Below are 15,333 nucleotides of genomic sequence, written 5' to 3' on the forward strand. Positions count from 1 at the left end.
AACAAGAACAGGCTACAATTGTAATACCAGCTAGGTAGGCTATACATGATCATGTGTTTCTGAGAGAATCTCTCCATAGTTGTTCTCTCTTCAGATGGAACCCTACTGCTTCCTGCCAGGCAGCAATTCCCTGCTGTGGCTTGTCAATGCCTCTGTCTCAGCACCACAATGGACTAGACTCACTATGAGCCGGTTTCCCTCGCAGTTGTCTGCTCTTATGCAACCAGAGGAAACTGCCTGAAGCTACATGAGAATGCTCAGTGTGATCTGTATGTTTAGTTACACATTCCTCAGGTGTGACATCTCCATGCGCTTGGCTTGAGGAATGTTTTCATGGGCAGATCTTGATCAACTATACATCACTTAAAAGAGATTCTGATACTTTTTAGCCAGTAGTTCTGAAAGTTGCACTCACGAGCCAAAAGTGGACTTGTGTAGATATGTGCACCACATAATTTCTCTTTCATGATGATTATGCAAGTATAAACTGCACATTGACACATCCAGCCCAAAGTGGGAGTTAAAAAAAAATACTTCTCACAAAATGTCCGGAGTCTTTGATGTCTGACTTTCAAATATACTCTCCTCCTTGCAATAAATGCACATATACCATTGGAATAACTTATTTGTAAGTAAAAAAAAAAATGTCCACACTTTATGAACTTTCATTTAAAGCACTCAAATTTAAATATTAAATACAATTACATAGCCTTCCCTGTAGCTCAGTTGGTAGAGCATGGTGTTCGCAACACCAGGGTTGTGGGTTCGATTCCCACGGGGGGCCAGCACAGGAAAAAAAAAAAATAAATGTATGCAATTGTATGAAATGTATGCATTCACTACTGTAAGTCACTCTGGATAAGAGTGTCTGCTAAATGACTAAAATGTAAAAAAAAAATTACATTTGTCATGACTGTCCTGTGGGTCAAATCAGCTTGGCAATGGTTACAATAACCAGACCTTCTCTCACCCACAGAAGAGGTGAAGAGGGAACTGGGCTGGTTTGACAGTTCACACCCTGTTGTAAATTACAGGAGAAGGGGGCTCCTTCTCTCCCTCCAGTAAAATCCACCTGAGGAATGTCTTTGTTAATAGGCTTGTCCCACCGAAACTCTTAACGTCAAAAGTGGATACTGGAACAATAATTCTGACATAAGAATGTGGGGAATGGTCAGTGGGAAGCTATAAAAAAAGCTGTCATACTGCTTTTCATTTTGTGATGTCATAAATTGTATGCATGAAATACTGTAACTTGGAAAGTATATCCCCTTTATCAAGTTTCCATCCAATACGTTGTGCATTTTTGTTAAGATATGAATGTGATTTTTGGAGCCATAAGAGAGTTAGTTTTACATAACTTTGTGCACAGTAAGTAGCCACGCCCCGATTGAGGTCAGAGAGCATGTCAGCCTGATGGAACCGTCCCCTTTGGCCAGAGTGCATAAAAGGATTGCCCACAAAAATAACATTAGACCAGGAAAGACGGGGAGTTGCAGCCATGTCTAAAGTGGTTTAAACGCTGAATCTCAGAGACCAGGAAACGGGAGCTAATGGTTGGAACTTTGAACCTCAACACGAGGTGAAGAAATAAACTCACCATCCTTTGGACCGGAACATTGCCGGGTTGCAGTTGTACATGTGAAGTGGTCTGAATCCTGAAGCCTGAGTAATCGGCACAAGGTGTGGGCGAGAGGCTCGCCTCCCAGACAATCACTGGTGCAGCTGGTTAGCTGTCCTGGGCGGATGTTGAGAAAAGCGAATCTAGGTGAGACTATCCTACTACGCTCATCACCAATGGGAACCGCTGACATGGCTGGCCATCTTCCAGAGTGAACAACAGTAGAAGATGAATGTGATAGGTAAAGATCTTTAGAGTTTAATTCGGGAGATGGTAATTCTTTAAATAACCTCTTCTGTGGTGCCCCAAATCCTAATGAGTTAATTGTTACATGATTCATTTAATTGCGTAACAATTAAGCATAGTTGATTAAATAAATAACAGTTATCAGATTAATGAAAGTAAAGTCACGACACTACACGATGGAAAAAGACAAAATATTGTCTGCTGAAAAAACTTGCAGGGTATAAAAACAGTTCTTGGTTGGTTCATTGTTCTATGGTAACTTACAGTGCACCACTGACCCTGTCATCTCCCCCATCTTCTGTATCACTGGAACACACCAGCCTGGGCAGCACAAAGGTACAACCATCACCCTGCTCACAGGACAAGGCCCCAAAGAGGAAGGAGCGAACCTAAGGAACCAAAACACAATTCATTGCTAATAGACAGCTGAGCAGACTACGAGTATGAGAAAAACAATCACCAAGCCATAAAACAGTTTTCAACATATTGTCAGCAGTATGGTCTGGCAGTTCTTAGGTAAAAGGGCTGGGAATATGAGGGCTGTGCAGCCCGCCAGACACCTTGCATCCATCACAATTCACCTTCACCCTGTCTGTCTTTGAGGGCAATCACACCTCATATGGTGAGACATTACTGAAAATGTCTTTCTAATTTAAAGGTTGAAGTAAGGCATTATCCATAATTTGGCACTTACCAAAGTATAGTACCAGTCAGAGCCTGCCAAAATCCCAGAACACCGTGGCTTGAGGGTACAAACGGAGGTCCACCAAAGTTCAAACTCTGTTCTAATTTATCTTTGGGGAACATTTCTATTACCTTGGAGGAAGCAGGAGTTGTGATGCCAAGACCTCTGTGTGTGTAACGTGTTCTGACTGTAAAAATCTTCTCTCATGAAGGCTGCTCCACTGAACACTGGGCTTCCCTGGCTGGATACTAGCCTCACCCTCTGGAAGCTCTGCAAAACCTCCCCACCTGAGAGCATATAAGGACCATTACCCTAAGGCTGCCTTTAGCATTTCCCTCTAGTGATCTGCCTATCTTTATATACAGCTTAAGATTTAAAACAGATTATGCCTGTCAGTCTTAAATCAATATAAATTAACTAACTACATTTGTGATAGTCAACAAACTAAAGCAATAGGTCTAATGTATTCTAATAGACATACATAGATACAGTAGATATCTAATAGAAGTTAGATGAGATAGATCTCATTTTGCACGCTATGTTCTATTGGGAAAATATAGTTTCTAGATAACACAGTAGTGTGTTTTAAAGAGGTCAGCTCTCATGAGCGCGTAGGTTACCCACTATGCCGCGTGGGTTATTACAACTGCATGGTGCGTCAGTGTGTGAGGGAGAGCGAGGGGAGGGGCAGAGCTAGATGGAGCATTATATGGCAGGGAGAGAATGGGAGGAACATAGAGGGAAACAAGAGGAAGCTGTAGGCAGACAGAGGGAGGGGGAGAGGAAATATGTGTGTGTGAGTACATGTGTGCTGAGGTGCAGGGAGTCAGTGCAGGTGGCCAGTCCAGTGTAGCCCTTTCCTGCAGTCAAATGACCTAGTGGCCTGATTGGTGGAATGTTATTAATATTTGTAATAATTTCATAATCAATAAACATCATTTCAAAAAACCTGCCAAAAATGTGGTGTTTCTATGTCAAACCTTGTCCTTGTTGATACTGCAGGACTTCCTCAGGCACCATGTCAAGTGGATGTCCTGGATGGGTGGGAAACACGGCCCCGGTGACGTACTGGGCCGTTTTCAGCCTCCGCTGGAGGGCCTTGCGGTTGTGGATGGAGTAATTCCCTTACCAGGCCATGATGTAACCGGTCAGGACGCTCTCGATGGTGCAGTGGTAGTATTTGGAGAGGACCCGGGGACAACAACCCCAAACACACATCAAAAAGCACCCAGGAATGGTTCAAAAAGAAACGCTGTACTGTTCTGGAGTGGCCAGCAAACAGTTCAGATCTGAATCACATTTAAAACCTATGGCGAGATCTGAAAACAGCAGTTGGTGGAGGGAACCCGTCAAACATTGAAGAATTAGAGCAGTGTGCTGCTGGAGAGTGGGCTAAATTACCAGTAGAAAGGTGCAGCAAGATCGTTTATGGTTATAGGAAGCATTTGTCTGCAGTTACCTTGGCCAAAGGCTGTGCAACCAAGTACTAGCTCCAGGGTGTCTATGCCATTTGTCTTTATTTAAACATTTAAAAAATTGTAAACTTAAGTTTACAAAAATAAAATTGGTTCTGCAATGTTGAAAATCCAATAACAAGCTGTGGAGACCAAAAGTGTTTTTCAATTTCAACTTATTTTAAGAGAAATAGGGAATTATCTAAGAAAAGTGCAAGAGTGCCACTATATTTGGCCGGAACTGTATGTACAATTCCTTTGAAACCGTGGGTACATAACAGAGGACATGTTTAAGCTTGGGGAGGAAGAGGGAGCCCTGACAGGCGTTAACTACATCATAATCCGACTTGGACTGGTGCAAAACCCACCTCAGGCAGTTCAGAGCAGACACTTAGAGAAATAGGTAGAGGCGGGCAAGGAGAGCCACACTGAGTGACATCCTCGCCACAGCAACATAACAGGTTAATGACTGTAGGGGATGTAGGGATTACAGCCTGTCAGGCCTCTAACCCAGCCAGCACGTCCTTGCCCCAGATAGCCAGGCTCTGTTAAACTACCACGGCACTGTTCTGTAACACAACACCCACTGAGGCACCAAAAAAAGCACATGATGGCAAACTGCCTCCAGTAAGGACATCACTGGCACAGCCAGTTCTAGTTCTAGGATTCAAATGTACTCTACTGTGACTGTCACATGATTGGACAAGCGCTTTAAGGCTATTTACTGCTGTTTGCTTTTTTATATGCTATTGAGAAACTGCTTCTCCCTAGGACAAAATGTCCTGCATTTTTCCACAACATGTTCCCTAACAAGGGCTTCCCTGTCTATTTGAAATAATTTGGTCAATGTCTATTTGAAATAATTCAGCCACTTCTACATAAAACATAATTGAATTTACCCTTATGGTTGCCCTGGTGACGACGACATAATAGACGATGCTGGTGATGTTGTGATGCTGGTGATGTTGTGTATTACACAATGTTGCACCAAATACAGAACCTCCCCTATTGGTGGTGGTGTAATTACTGTATAATAAATGGTGATGGCTACCTTAGTGCAGCAGGAGCCTGGGCCTCTGTAGCCTGGGAGGGGTCCTGCTCTCTGGGTGGACAAGAGTAGCCAACACCACACTGGCCTCCAGCACCATATCTTCCACAAGGAAGGACACAGGCCTGACAGACAGCAGAGCACAGCATCAGCATACCTGTAATCAGGGCACTGAGATTTCTCCAATCATGTGACCAGACCGGGAAAAACTCGGGGCCTTATTTAGGATCTAAGTAAAAGAGGTATAATCACAAGGACCAGGATACTTACTTTCATGCAGCGTCAAAGTGGGCAGACACCCGTAGACCATGAGATTAAGAAAATTACAACAATCCCTAGAGAAGAGGTTAATACATTAAACACATGCATGTTTGGAGACAACTAACGTTCATCATTAACTGATGTCTCAAAGTTTGATCATTCACCACACATGAGAATAACAGGTCATAGTGGATCACAACATTCTGCTACTCTGCTAGACAGCAATGTACATTAGGTGTCAGGGCAAATATTATCAATGTCGTGCCTCTTCAACCTCTGGAGGCTGAAGAAATATGTTTTGGCCCCTAAGATCCTCACAAACTTTTACAGATGCACAATTGAGAGCATGCTGTCGGGCTTCATCACCACCTGGTACGACAACTGCACCACCCGCAACTGCAGGGCTCTCCAGAAGGTGGTAAGGTCTGTCCAACGCATCCCCGGGGGCAAACTACCTGCCCTCCATGACACCTACAGCACCTGATGTCACAGGAAGGCCAAAAAGATCATCAAGGACAACAACCACCCCGCTATCATCCAGAAGGCGAGGTCAGTACAGGTGCATCAAAGCTGGGACCGAGAGACTGAAAAACAGCTTCTATCTCAAGGCCATCAGACTGTTAAATAGCCATCACTAGGCGGCTACCACCCGGCTACTCAACCCTGCACCTTAGAGGCTGCTGCCCCATATACATAGACATGAAATCACTGGCCACTTTAATAATGGATCACTAGTCACTTTAATAGTGTTTACATACTGCTTTACTCATCTCATATGTATATACTATATTCTATTCTACTGTATTTTAGTCCATGCACTCCGACATTGCTCGTCCTAATATTTATATATTTCTTAATTCAATTCTTTCACTTTTACATTTGTGTATTGTTGTGAATTGTTAGATACTACTGCACTGTTGGAGCTAGGAACACAAGCATTTCACTACACCCTCACTTGCATCTGCTAAATATGTGTGACCAATACAATTGGATTTGATTTGTTGCTGTGTATGCTAGCCATGACCTTTGAAGTTGTAGAGGTCAATCACAGTGAAAGGGGTAATCATGTGTTCAGTGAACTCGCTGTGTCCCAAGCCCAGATACCAGAGCCCCTGTGTGTGACACTAGCCCCTCTAACACACTGTGACAGGTAAGACTAGCAGCAATGTAGAGACTGGCTCACTGTCCAGCAGGCAAGCAGTCCATAGAAACAGCTCATGGCTTTGCTGTGTAATGAAGGGACTTCACAATAGGGTACCCCCAACAACATTCCAGGATGTTAGGGTCGGATCAAAGGTTGTGGGTCGAACCACAGATTGAAACTCATTATTTGTACTTTAGAATGACACAAACTATTATATTTCAAGTGAACACAGGATCCCAAATGACTGGGGGGGGGCTCAATATGATTTATTTTGCAATTGGATCAATGTTTATGTATATTTGTCCTCTGAGGACTTGGGTTTATTTGGAGCATGCATGAGAGTTAGGTAATCAATGCATGTGCTCTACTACTTATTACTGTCTGTTCACAAAAAATGTACACGTGCAGCAAAAAACATATCATATTAGAACTTGAGTCACTACGGTCATAAAACAAAATCTCACCCAGGAGGGGTCAATTCCATTGAAAATGATAGGGTACGGAGTCTCCTGGACACTTGGGTCTAGTGCAGTAAATAAGACCCCTTAAAAATGAATTAACCCTGGGTCTGCAAGAACAGACAGTGATTCACCCATATATTTACAAGCTCATGTGACAGAAAATTTAGGACCTTCTCAAAATAACCCCCTTATACTCAGCTCCTTCAGACAGAAGGTTATGTCTTAGTCAACTCCAACCTGGAAGTAGTCAAACTCACTGGGATCTAAAGACATCTCAGTGTGCATGGCTTTCATTTGATCTGCACCCAGAACAATGAGGAGTTAGGAACAATATGTTTCTGATGTTTGTATGTTTTTAATACTGTGTAGACAGTGCAGAATCTCACCACTTTCCTCTTCATAGTGGTTTTTCAGATTGACTCTCAGAGGAGACATGGACAGAGTGATCTCCTCCTGAGACACCGGGAAGTGCATCACCATGCTGCCTAGAAGTCTGGCCCAAAATAATAATAGAAATGTAATACAATAATAATAATAATAATAATAGATTATACAAATGTTAATTAAATAAATAATCATCATATACCCTGTAGTAATTCTCAGACGGTATCTGAATCACTCTTCATAAATGTCATATGAGGAGATAGATTGGGGTATGTTATGGCAGCTCACCTGGCCTGGGCCTTCAGTACGTTGGGGCAGAGGTGAGAAGGAAACACTGCTTGCAGAGCTTCACTCTCCTGGAAACACAGGTTATGTGTTTTGGTGATACCTGTCACAAGAAGTATGATACACCCCGCTGTTGGAAAACACCGGCATCTTGTGTTGATACCATGCAATGCAATCTGAAAATTCTGATGATGAGAAATCCACTTTGTTCCAAAATCATTATTGAGCACCTACTGGATGTTGCTCACCAACACACAAGTCCTTAACATATTTACTGACCAAAATTATAAAATGCAACAATGCAACAATTTCCCAAAAAGTTACTGAGTTTAAGTACATAGAAGGAAATCCATCAATTGAAATAAATTCATTAGACCCTAATCTATGGATTTTATGTGAGTGGGCAGGGGCGCAGCCATGGGTGGGCCTGGGAGGGCATAGGCCAACCCACTTGGGAGCCAGGCCACTGGGAAGTCAGGCCCACCCAATCAGAATGAGTTTTTCCCCACAAAAGGGCTTTATTACTGGGCTGTGGTTGTGAGACGTACTGCCAAATTCTCTAAAACAACATTGGGAGTGGCATATTTAGAGAAATTAACTTTCAATTCTGTGGCAACAGCTCTGGTGGACATTCCTGCAGTCAGCATGCCAATTGCATGCTCCCTCAAAACTTGAGACATCTGTAGCACTGTGTTGTGTGACAAAAATGCACATTTTAGAGTGCCCTTTCATTGTCCTTAGCACAAGGTGCACCTGTGTAATGATCATGCTGTTTAATCAGCTTCTTGATATGCCACATCTGTCAGGTGGATGGATTATCTTGGCAAAAGAGAAATGCTCACTAACAGGGACGTAAACAAATTTGTCCACAACATTTTTGACAAATAAGCTTGTTGTGTGTATGGAACATTTCTGGGATCTTTTATTTCAGCTCATGAAACATGGGACCAACACCTTACATGTTGCATTCATATTTTTGTTCAGTATAAATCAAGATCTTATCTGAGAGCATGCTATTGGACTTTTCTCCTACTAAGTCTTCAGTGAAACTGGAATATCACCCGGTTATCTGGGAGATTGATGGATATTTGACAGTGATCCACATTACGCTCAATAGTAGCCAGGCACCGAAACAGTGGCACCACTGACTAAAACCAATGGATGTATATTAATAAACAGCTATTATAAAGTCACACATTTTACAAGAAATGATGATGGACTGTCCAAACGGTTGTCAGAGTCATCCATCTCCCCTGAGGCCTGAGATAACTTGGGGTCATATTCAGCAGATTCAGAACTGCTTGGCCATTACCTTCATTACCAATTTGTATTTGACAGTTCCACAGTCCTGGGCTGGTCCTGTGTCTGGGCTGTAGTGTTGGAAGAACTGTGTGGTGAAGAGGAAGCAGTCGTAGGCTGAATGGGCATTGCCAACTACAAGAGACCAGACCAAGCAGATAATCATAGACATAAGGTTAGGGTTAGGACAGGGCAATGCTATGTACCACTTTAAATTGACAAAGCTTTGTAAATCAATTATGTTTACACCTTTCACCATAGGATCCAACCATAATTTATCACCTATGTGTGCCAGTGCATGAATAGCCTTCCCAAATGCTGTCAAAAAGAGACAGTTTGGTGGATGGAATTCACCAAGCAGTAATGTGTCAATATATTTAGCTAGCTGACACAAATGTTTCCATTTTAGCTAGCTTAGTTACCCCAGGGAGCAATCAGCAGTGACTAGTTTAGGTACAGTACGCAGTCAAAGAGCTAGCCAACTTTAGAGCGCTAACTAGCTAACGTTAAAGAGCTAGGTTAGCTAGCTAATTTACCTAACGTTAGCTACTAACTATCCAGGTTTGGCACTTTAGCTATTTACTTTGAACATTTATGCCCCTGGTCTATATTCTTAAAGTTAATATAACTTTCACACGGTTTCCTTCAATGACACACTTCATTTTGTTAGTCAAGTTCAAGTCGCTACCACAATGTTGTATTTTTTTTGTGCAGTCACTGCTTCTCACTCAGTTTGTCTGTCAGCTATGTGACGTCATGTCGATTGGCGCTGATATTGAGCTGGTGCTGATGATCATAGAAATAATAAGTAAGGGACAATCAAGGAGGGGCTATTCGTTCCATGGAAAATAATGAACGACGTAAAAGGTGTGTTTCACGACACGCTAACAGAGTGGACCTGACCTTCCAGAGTTGCATTACTTTCCAGAGAACGCATAGAGCCCCTTGATTATTATCCCTTTTATACCATTTGCCACTAGAAATATGTTCAACATCCACTGAAGTAGATAGCAAGTTTACTAGATAGCTACAGTAGTTGCCGTGGTAACCAAACAAACAGACTTGCTAGTTTAGCTAATCAAACCGTCAGCCCTAGCTTGTTATTATGAAAATCGAATTCAATCATATCAATACTGTTTTCACTTCGACTTTTGCTTTCAAAAGCAGCTCAAACAAAACATGTAAAAATGAACCACAGCCATTGAATTCTACTGTGCAAATATACCGTGCGTTTTATGGAAATAATGCACGCCCTAGAATACCCTTCAAGCCAATCAGAAAGGAATATTCAACAATGCCATGGTATAAAAATGAATATTTCTGTGATCAGGTATATTAGCTTTTGGAATATATACAACATGCATAAATGTGCAACAAAATTCATTCTTATTTCTATGGTGCTGATGTTGAGCGGTAGTTAGGCTGACACCAGATCTCAAAGTCTTTCACATCAGCTACAAAACAGCAGGTAGCCTAGGGATAAGAATATGCTCAAAGTCATACCATTACCAAACCCTTAAACTGAAAATTTAGAGTTATAAACAATTCATTACAATTAACTGTAATCATATATAAATAATGAACAGATATTAAATGTAGCCTGTAGTATTTACATGGTTAATAAACTACTGCATGTGATAGTGCTTACACACAGTCAGGGTTGGGAAGGTTCATTTCTAAATGTAATCCACTGTCTAAATTGTAATCAGTAAGTAATTTATGGATTACCCAAACTCAGTACTTTTGGATGACTTTCCCCTTAAAAGGCATTGGAAGAAGCCAAAAGGAACCATCAAATGCATTGTGTACCATCATAGCGGTATTTGATTTGTGGTCAGACTCGCTCAGGTGGAACAAACTTAAATGTGTGCCTTTTTTCAATGCTGAATTTAATGTTATTGAGAAGAACTAAAAAGGTATCAATGTATTTTTTTTCCGTTAACATCTTTTCTGAATTTAAAAGTAATCATCTAGTTCTTCAAAAGTATCTGTAATCTGATTACAATATTTTAGCTGGTAACGTAACGGATTACAGGTTGTTTTTTGTAATCTGTTACTCCCCAACCCTGTACACAGTTTACAGGCAGACAGACATTAATTTACCATTAAGGAGTATGAAAGTATTTTGAAATGTTCAATATTATACTACAGCTCAATACATTGTCAGATTAATTAAATGTTTAACTGTCTTAAATATAATTACTTAAAATGCCATCTTCTAACTCTGCACTGTGACTGTTGGCAATCTTTGAGAGGATAACTTTAGAGTGCACTGTGGTGCCCTTCCTCTGTCCATATGGCTTGATCCTAGATCCAGAATCTCTCTCATTGTCCATCTTGAACGTGAGCTTTAAATAGCGGATATCCAGTAGTATTTCTGATTCCATCCAAAGAGCTATGACGTAGGGGGGAAATATTTAATGAAAGATGGGCAATAGTTGGTCCATATTTAATTCTAAAGTAAATACAGTTACAACACACCTGATTAAATACACCTGTGCAGCACATAAAGATAGTGTTGCTTCATCAGTCTTCTCATGTGATCGGTGCTGTAGACATTTTCAATGCTGTCGAGATAGTTTTTGTTCAGTTGTGTGGGTTGGATGCTGGAACATGATTACAATATTTAGTATAACACTACATTTAAATTGAGAAATATATTAATTATGGTATATGGTAAATAACTTGCCGACATCTTACCTGTAGAAATGATGCAGTCATCATGGACTTAGTGTGGATATTCACCTGCTGGTTGTCAGAGACCTTGAAATGTGCTGTCCTGTGCGTCTCCACCCTGGCGCTTAGTTCCTTATACACATGCTCAGTGTCTGTCATATACAGTGCATTCGGAAAGTATTCTGAACCCTTCTCTTTTTCCACATTTTGTTACATTACAGCCTTATTCTAAAATTGATGAAATAAAACAATTCCTCATCAATCTACACACAATACTCCATAATGACAAAGCGAAAACAGGTTTTTAGAAATTGTTGCAAATTTATTTTAAATTAAAAACAGAAATAGCTTATTTACTAAAGTATTCAGACCCTTTGCTATGAGACTTCGAAATTGAGCTCAGGTGCATCCTGTTTCCATTGATCATCCTTGAGATGTTTCTGCAACTTGATTGGAGTCCACCTGTGGTCAGTTCAATAGAAAGGACATGATTTGGAAAGGCACACACCTGTCTATAAAAGGTCCCACAGTTGACAGTGCATGTTAGAGCAAAAACCAAGCCATAAGTCAAAGGAATTGTCTGTAGAGCTTCGCCACAGGATTGTGTCGAGGCACAGATCTGGGGAAGGGTACCAAAAAATGTGGAGCATTGAAGGTCCCCAAGAACACAGTGGCCTCCATCATTCTTTAATGGAATACGTTTGGAACCACCAAGACTATTCCTAGAGCTGGCTACCCAGCCAAACTGAGCAAAAAGGGAGAAGGGCCTTGGTCAGGGAAGTGACCAAGAACCCAAGCTCCAGATTTCCTCTGTGGAGATGGGAGAACATTCCAGAAGGACAACCATCTCTGCAGCACTCCTCAGTAAAAGGCACGACAGCCGGCTTGGAGTTTGCCAAAAGGCACCTAAAAGACTCTCAGATCATGAGAAATGAGATTCTTTGGTCTGATGAAACCAAGATTGAACTCTTTGGCCCGAATGCCAAGCCTCAAGTCTGGAGGAAACCTGGCACCATCCCTACGGTTATGCATGGTGGTGGCAGCATCATGCTGTGGGGATGTTTTTCAGAGGCAGGGACTGAGAGACTAGTCAGGAATGAGGGGAAGATGAATGGAGCAAAGTACAGAGAGATCCTTGACGAAAACCTGCTCCAGAGCACTCAGGACCTCAGACTGGGGCGAAGGTTCACCTTCCAACAGGACAACGACCCTAAGCACACAGCCAAGACAATGCAGGAGTGGCTTCGGGACAAGTCTCTGAATGTCCTTGAGTGGCCCAGCTAGAGCCCGGACAAGAACCCAATCAAACATCTTTGGAGAGACCTGAAAATAGCTATTCAACGACGCTCCCCATCCAACCTGGCAGAGCTTGAGAGGATATGCAGAAAATGGGAGAAACTCCCCAAATACAGGTGTGCCAAGCTTGTAGCGTCCTACCCAAGAAGAAGCGAGGCTGTAATCGCTGCCAAAGGTGCTCCAACAAAGTACTGAGTAAAGGGGCTGAATACTGAATACATTTTATATATACAGTTGAAGTCAGAAGTTTACATACACCTAAGCCAAATACATTTAAACTCAGTTTTTCACAATTCCTGACATTTAATCAGAGTGTAAATTCCTTGTCTTAGGCCAGTTAGGATCACCACTTTATTTTAAGAATGTAAAATATCAGAATAATAGTAGAGAGAATGATTTATTTCAGCTTTTATTTCTTTCATCACATTCCCAGTGGGTCAGAAGTTTACATACACTCAATTAGTATTTGGTAGCATTGCCTTTACATTGTTTAACTTGGGTTAAACATGTCATGTAGCCTTCCACAAGCTTCCCACAATAAGTTGGGTGAATTTTGGCCCATTCCTCCTGACAGAGCTTGTGTAACTGAGTCAGGCTTGTAGGCCTCCTTGCTCACACACGCTTTTTCAGTTCTGCACACAAATGTTCTATAGGATTGAGGTCAGGGCTTTGTGATAGCCACTCCAATACCTTGATTTTGTTGTCCTTAAGCCATTTTGCCACAACTTTGGAAGTATGCTTTGGGTCATTGTCCATTTGGAAGACCCATTTGCGACCAAGCTGTAACTTCCTGACTGTTGTCTTGAGATGTTGCTTCAATATATCCACATACTTTCCCTTCCTCATGATGCCATCTATTTTGTGAAGTGCACCAGTCCCTCCTGCAGCAAAGCACCCCCACAACATGATGCTGCCATCCCCGTGCTTCACGGTTGGGATGGTGTTCTTCGGCTTGCAAGCCTCCCCCCTTTTTCCTCCAAACGTAACGATGGTCATTATGGCCAAACAGTTCTATTTTTGTTTCATCAGACCAGAGGACATTTCTCCAAAAAGTACGATCTTTGTCCCCATGTGCAGTTGCAAACTGTAGTCTGGCTTTTTTTATGGCGGTTTTGGAGCAGTGGCTTTTTCCTTGCTGTGCGGCCTTTCCGGTTATGTCGATATAGGACTCGTTTTACTGTGGATATAGATACTTTTGTTTCCTACAGCATCTTCACAAGGTCCTTTGCTGTTGTTCTGGGATTGATTTGCACTTTTCGACACTAAAGTACGTTCATCTCTATCAGAAGCTTCTACAGCCATAACATAATTTTATGGAATTTTACAATCTGTTTAAAGGCAGTCAATTTAGTGTATGTAAACTTCTGACCCACCGGGATTGTGATACAGTGAATAAGTGAAATAATCTGTCTGTAAACAATAGTTGGAAAAATGACTTGTGTCATTCACAAAGTAGATGTCCTAACAGACTTGCCAAAACTATAGTTTGTTAACAAGAAATTTGTGGAGTGGTTGAAAAACTAGTTAATGACTCCAACCTAAGTGTATGTAAACTTCCGACTTCAACTGTGTGTGTGTGTGTGTGTGTGTGTGTGTGTGTATATAATTATTTTTACTAACTTGCAAAAATGTCTAAAAGCCTGTTTTGGCTTTGTCATTATGGGGTATTGTGTGTAGACGAGGGGGGAAAACAATCAATTTTAGAATAAGCCTGTAAGGTAACAAAATGTGGAAAAAGTCAAGGGATCTGAATACTTTCTGAATGCACTGTAGATGGGTGTGTTAATGAAGCCTTGATCTGAATGAATCACACAATGTTTGTTTTTATTTTTGATTGCGTAACATGTTAATGGGTAGGCTATTAACTCAATCATCAAGTGCTAAATAGATTTATTCACCAAATTAATTTAGATATGCCACAAACAACAATTTGAAAATATACTGCTCAACAAAATAAAGGGAACACTTAAACAACACATCCTAGATCTGAATGAAAGAAATAATCTTATTAAATACTTTTTTCTTTACATAGTTGAATGTTCTGACAACAAAATCACACAAAAAGAATCTATGGAAATCCAATTTATCAACCCATGGAGGTCTGAATTTGAAGTCATACTCAAAATTAAAGTGGAAAACCACACTACAGGCTGATCCAACTTTGATGTAATGTCCTTAAAACAAGTCAAAATGAGGCTCAGTAGTGTGTGTGGCCTCCACGTGCCTGTATGACCTCCCTACAACGCCTGGGCATGCTCCTGATGAGGTGGCGGATGGTCTCCTGAGGGATCTCCTCCCAGACCTGGACTAAAGCATCCTCCAACTCCTGGACAGTCTGTGGTGCAACGTGGCGTTGGTGGATGGAGCGAGACATGATGTCCCAGATGTGCTCAATTGGATTCAGGTCTGGGGAACGGGCGGGCCAGTCCATAACATCAATGCCTTCCTCTTGCAGGAACTGCTGACACACTCCAGC

At 41.6% G+C, this 15,333-nt stretch overlaps 1 long non-coding RNA gene, 1 other non-coding gene and 1 pseudogene across 2 annotated transcripts; 1 reads left to right on the plus strand and 2 right to left on the minus strand.

Annotated features, from left to right (window-relative positions):
* The first annotated feature begins 708 nt into the window (after nt 1-708).
* trnaa-cgc (transfer RNA alanine (anticodon CGC)) lies at nt 709-784 on the plus strand. Its single transcript has one exon. It is a non-coding gene; the product is annotated as a tRNA-Ala (tRNA).
* Nucleotides 785-1,999: 1,215 nt separating this feature from the next.
* Nucleotides 2,000-4,223, minus strand: LOC115165182 (uncharacterized). The gene is made up of 3 exons (XR_003870093.1): nt 3,530-4,223; nt 2,681-2,836; nt 2,000-2,253 (listed from the first exon to the last, which is right to left on the minus strand). It is a non-coding gene; the product is annotated as an uncharacterized LOC115165182 (long non-coding RNA).
* Nucleotides 4,224-5,055: 832 nt separating this feature from the next.
* LOC115164076 (cell cycle checkpoint control protein RAD9B-like) lies at nt 5,056-9,822 on the minus strand (annotated as a pseudogene).
* Between the last annotated feature and the right edge of the window lie 5,511 nt (nt 9,823-15,333).

The sequence above is a fragment of the Salmo trutta genome, chromosome 27 (assembly GCF_901001165.1).
Source record: "Salmo trutta chromosome 27, fSalTru1.1, whole genome shotgun sequence".
Classification (NCBI taxonomy): Eukaryota; Metazoa; Chordata; class Actinopteri; order Salmoniformes; family Salmonidae; genus Salmo; species Salmo trutta.